Source organism: Salvelinus fontinalis, chromosome 3, assembly GCF_029448725.1.
Source record: "Salvelinus fontinalis isolate EN_2023a chromosome 3, ASM2944872v1, whole genome shotgun sequence".
Classification (NCBI taxonomy): Eukaryota; Metazoa; Chordata; class Actinopteri; order Salmoniformes; family Salmonidae; genus Salvelinus; species Salvelinus fontinalis.
Genome location: NC_074667.1, coordinates 22849502 through 22855501, shown reverse-complemented (window position 1 = coordinate 22855501; position 6000 = coordinate 22849502).

Genomic DNA, 6000 nt, shown 5'->3' with positions numbered 1-6000 from the left:
GTGTCCTATTGAAGCTTACTTGCTGATGAGTGAGATAACGTTGTATGCCTATTTACAGCAGCATATGATTTGATAAAGTTGTTTATAAGCCCATAAGCCTATAAGATAGGCCGCAGGAACAATGCTGATATAGGTTATGAGCAGTGAGCCTATTACTTATGAGCAGTGGATTGGTCCGAACCACTTTAGTAGGCCTAGAGATTTTATTTTGAGTAATGAGAAAACCATAATAAAAAGTGATGGGAATATTGCATTTTGAAAAGCAAATACTGACATTGAATATGCAGGCAAATTCTGACCTCATTTGACCTGCGTGAAGGGTGTCATGAATAATTAGGTAGGGCGTTTGAAGGGGCTGATACAGTGTTGCACTAATTAGGCTGTGCAGTTACTTTCCCCAGATGAAATTGCATGCTTATGTCAGATACGGTAAGTAGCCTACAAGCAACGTGAAAAAAGAATGAAACATGCGGCTTCACAGCAGCATAAACCACTATAGTCCCCTTTCCATTTTATTACTTGTAGAACCAACAGCCTACATTAGGGCAAAATGTTTAATTGATTTGTAACGGGGAACAACTTATGATAGATTATTATATTGCCAACTGACCTTCAAAATGGTTACGTAATATAGGGCCACACCTCATCTTTAACTGTGATGAGACTGGGTTCGGGGACAAGCCCAGGGAGCGGGTGCTGGTGCAGAAGGGCAGAAAGCATGTTAATCAGCAACAGAACACCACCAAGGAGAACATCATTGTGCATGCTTGCATGAGAGCAGCGGGTGAGAGTATCCCCCCGTTTATCATCTTCCCTTACTGCCTCCCCAGTACTGCCTACTCCCTGGATGGACCCAAGGACACCCTTTATGGAGTCTCCCCAAAGGGCTATATGGACTAGGAGCTCTTCATGAAGTGGCTAGCCTTCTTTGTGAAGCATGGCCCTGCTGAGAGGCTCCTCCTCATAATGGATCAGAACGAAACGCATGCATACAGAGAGTCGGTCAGGTTCTGCCAGGAGAACACCAGCACACTGGACATCAGTGTCTTCGGCCCCCTGAAGTCGATCTTGACAACTAACGCGGCACACCTGGGCCCGGTGCGAGGGGATGTTGTCATCTGCAAGAAACACTTCTCTGCCATGCTGCACCAGGCCTAACCCAAGGTGGTGAGCAGTGAAAACATCAAGGGTGGGTTCAGGTAGGCCCCCACCACTTCCCCCATAGCCCACGATCACCGAAGCCCTCACAACAGCGGCCCTGGCAGCTCCTACAGCAGCCCCCACCGCAGTGAACACCACGACCCCCACCGCACTCCCCATAGCAGAGACCACCACAATTCCAGCAGCAGCAAACCCATCCCCTGTGTGCTGTTCCACCTGCAAACAGGTCACCCCAACCAAAATCCTGGTGGCTGCAGGCATTGTCTCAGCGAAGCTGGCAAACATCCAGATGCCTACCGCGAGGCGCAGACTTCCCCTGCCAGCTCAGGTCATCACCGCTGACGACTTCAATGAAATGCTCATCCAGCAGGACCAGGAGAAGGACAAGGAGGAGGCTAAGCAGAGAAGGCAGGAGGAACTGCGCAGGAAGAGGGAGGATCTGCAGAGGAAGAAGGAGGAGTTTCATTTGATGAGGACGACATTGACAACTGGGTGCAGTGTGAGTTCTGCCAGCTCTGGTTCCAGACTCCCTCCCCCCACACACACATGGAACATTTTGAAAAAAGTTTTGTAAATAGGTTTTTGTACAACCGGTATGTTTTTATTCACCTATCAGGTATTTGAATAGATTTATTCCAATTTGTTTTTTATTCCAATCAGTTATTTATATAATCTTTTTTTTATACAATCAGTTTTTTGGGGAGGCATTGGATCAGCGTTCTCGTTGTGCCTCCTGTCAGAACCTGTTTTTAGGGATGCCAATGGTACAAAGACATTCCAAAAACATTTGCAGTTTGGTGACATGCTGTAAAAGGTCACCGAACTGGCTGTGCACTTTGAGTCCCCGTTCATTTTCTTCACCGAGCAGAAAGAGAGACACGCAGGAATGTCGCATCTCATTTTGGGTTAGAGCATGTCATTCACAAACAAGTTTAATAGGTAGCACATGTGAGAATTTAGAACATGCTTTATTGCACACATGAGATTTCACACTTCAATAACTGAACACACAGCACTTGTAAATACCAGGTGATGAGTTTGCTTGTGTAAATGCCGATCAGAGGTTGACACAGTGTTTTTTTTTTTTCTGCACCAAAGTCTCATGCAATTCATTATTGATTGGTTCAGTGTTTGTGTTATTGATGACCACATTGCTAATAGCACCCTACTCATATTATCCATAATAATATTAATAGTAATTTAAACGAAGATCATGAATAATGAAGGTTTCTTACAAGTATATATGGTTAAGCAGGTTTTTAATCTGTGAGAGAAGATCAGATACGTCATCAGAGCACGCAACAGAACATTGTACTGTCTACACTCAGCTTGTTGTTTATATTTTTAAAAAATCCTTAAATCAATTTTAATCAGAACTAAAGTTTTGTTGCTAAGGATTCCATGACGCGGTTAGCCTTTACGGCTGGGATCAAGTTTGTGTTCAAATGTTTTTGCGTGGATTCCGTGAGTGCTAGCTGGCTGTACTACAGACGCCTGTCGTCATCGTGGGAAAGACTCATTGTTATCGTTTTGTAAAACAACTGGTTGCTGTAAAGATCCAACCTGGATACTAAGGAGATCCTGAGGGAAACCAACGAGTACCAACAGCTTTACGCTATGGAGGAACAACATACTCCATTATGGAATGATCCGACTACCTCACAAAAGAGCTTTAACCCGGAAAAAAATAAGAAAAACAGATTAATCTACAGACACGGACAATTTACTTATCGTTGAAGCAGAGGCTAGTGCTCTGGCTGGAATCCACGCAACACTGGAAACGTTTTGTGAGGAGGTAGCAGGGCTGAGGGGGAGTTTGGAGTTTAGCCAGAGAGAAATTCTCACGCTCCAAGGAGAAAACAAGGCACTCACAGCCAGGGAAAAATCCACGATTCCAACATGGACAGTCTACTTAGGGAAAACAGAGTCGCTACTAGACATACAAAATCGTAGCATGCGTGACAATCAATTTTTTTCTGGGATTCCTGAGGACGCATCCAATAATCCAGAGGGCGCGATCAGAGAATTCATGCAATCCGCCTTGAAACTTCCAATAGAGACTGTAAATAAGGTGGCTTTTTTACACAGACTTGGAGCTCGGAGCGACAAGACCAAGGGTCCCTGACCGATCATCGCAAAATTTGAACAATACCAACAAAAGGAGCTGATCAAAAGCAGGGGAAGGGAGCTTAAAGGGACCAAATTCGGTCTCAATGACCAATTTCCAAGGGAGATAAACGAACGTCATAAGAGACTGTATCCGGTACAAAGGCAACAAAGGGAGAAGGGTAAGCCTTTCTCATTGTAGACAAACTCTTTATAGATGGACAGCTATTACGAGACAACTCCATAACACCATGGCTGTACTAAATTCTACAGGGACTTCAGGTTACGACAAAAAGAAAGTATGGGAACTGTAAAAATATCTGAATGCTATATAGTGGAAATGAACACACGCGTACTCAATTACATGCTCGCTTACACATACGGACTTATACACACACACACACACACACACACACACACACACACACACACACACACACACACACACACACACACACACACACACACACACACACACATCTGATCTCGCTCTCTTCTCTCACTCTCTCTTTCTCTCTTTTCTCTTCTCTTCTCTCCCTCTCTCTATTGTCGAGAACTGTTTTATAATTTAATGTGTTTATTGTTTGTCTATCTTTTTTATGTATTTGTCTTCAAGTTTATATATGTTTACAACAAGCATGGGGAAGATATTAGAATAGGGCCATTGGGGAATAATGACATATTGTACGGAATACATTTGTACTGTAGTGAAGCCGTCTCTAGAGTAATGCAAGGTCCCTTTCATGATCATGTGAAACGTTAATTGCTGTGGAAATGCTGGGATGTGTTTGTCAATGATGTTAAAGGTAATTATGATGCAACTATGACGGTGATACGATATGGATTACAATTATCATCATGAATATTAAGGCTATACACACTACATGTTACACACATAGACACTCAAACATGCAAATTGGCCGAGTTATTATTTCTTTGGATATCACCCATTATAGTCTTACTTATACAGACATTGTACACACTTTCACTAAATCACATCCAATATCATACACATCTACCTACTCAGATTTACTACACACATAATATCTTGTCTCAATTTTCTAACATCTGTGGCATTGGCTCACAGGCAAACAGGCAAGGGAATAAAACAAATACTGCTAGAACCTATTTCTTGAATTCTAAATGTCAGACACTTGAAAGCTCTATTTTTTACTGTCATAATACCTCTGATGGCAGTGTCATGACGTGGCCCTTTCTGGGTATAGACCCTGGCATCCCCCCTCTCTCCTCTCCTACACCCAGGTTCTGTTATCTCAGGTCGTAAATTTCTGGAGGAGACTCTCTCCTCCTGGCCATGCAGTATAGAGAGAGATTGAGTTTCACAGTAGAACAAAGGAACTTCTTATACATCACAGAACTTGAGAACTGAACAATATCCATGTTTTGGAGAATGTGTAAACGGTCGGTGGAGAAGCCAACCGCGACCCATGTCCGTTTTGTTTCATGTTTGTGACCTCATGAAAGACAATACAGCCACATTACTATAACTCTGTTTATACAGGTGCCTCCGTTATGATGTTTGCATCTAATTATTGTATAAAATGTATGAGTAAAGATGAAACTATTTGTGAAATTGTATAATGCTATGTTAAACTGTTAATGTGAGAGAATTATATTCCCCTTAAAGTTGAACTAAGTCATTGGCCCGCCCCCATGAGCATAGACATGATCTGGCTCATGGGACAGCCCTTTTCTACTGTTACGAATAAAACCCCCACTTGAAGGAATCCTCTTCAGACCACATGTACCTTGGTCAGCTGAGGGGGCGAAGGTTCAGTAGAGACCACAAATACCTCAGTATAAGCTAAGGTTGTAATGGTTGTTTAATTCCTAACCATACCACGTGGAGCATTCGCTACATGGCGGGAAATGGTTAAATTCTGAGACTATTGATCCCTACAGAATATGAGCAAATCTTCAATACTAATTACTAGTCTGCAGCTAGAAATTATGTGAACCTGGAATGCGAAGACCGACAACCGCCGAAACATCTATTCTATAAGAACATTTCTGAATGGTACTCTGAAGTATCCATTCTAACCACGAAAGACGATTCCAACAGAGATCACAACGACACACTGGGCGTAAATATATATTGATTGCAATTATTCCCAAATGAGTGTTCATGTGCAAAGGATTAGCATTTCAATTAATATAATTATCAACTATGTAGTGACTCATTTTTGTAATTCCCGCCCTTCTCAGTCCACACCCACTTCCCTTTGTCCACCAAGCCGTCATGTCGGCTTAGCCCACGAGGGAACCTCCCCTATCATTTTCTTGTAACCATATCTACTGTTTGTTTGTTTATGCATTTCTATGAGTATTTAGTTAGTTAGTAAATAAATTATTTAGACAATTGGTGTATGGATGATTCATAGTAAAGGCTGGGTTCATGCAGATAACCAACGATTTACGATGTTTGGAATGAGACTAACGTCAGGTAAAGAATAATTCATTAATTAGAAGACTGATTGATCAGATATTAAAATATCTGAAGAGTTACAGTGGGGCAAAAAAGTATTTAGTCAGCCACCAATTGTGCAAGTTCTCCCACTTAAAAAGATGAGAGAGGCCTGTAATTTTCATCATAGGTACACTTGACAGACAAAATGAGAAAAAAATTCCAGAAAATCACATTGTAGGATTTTTAATGAATTTATTTGCAAATTATGGTGGAAAATAAGTATTTGGTCACCTACAAACAAGCAA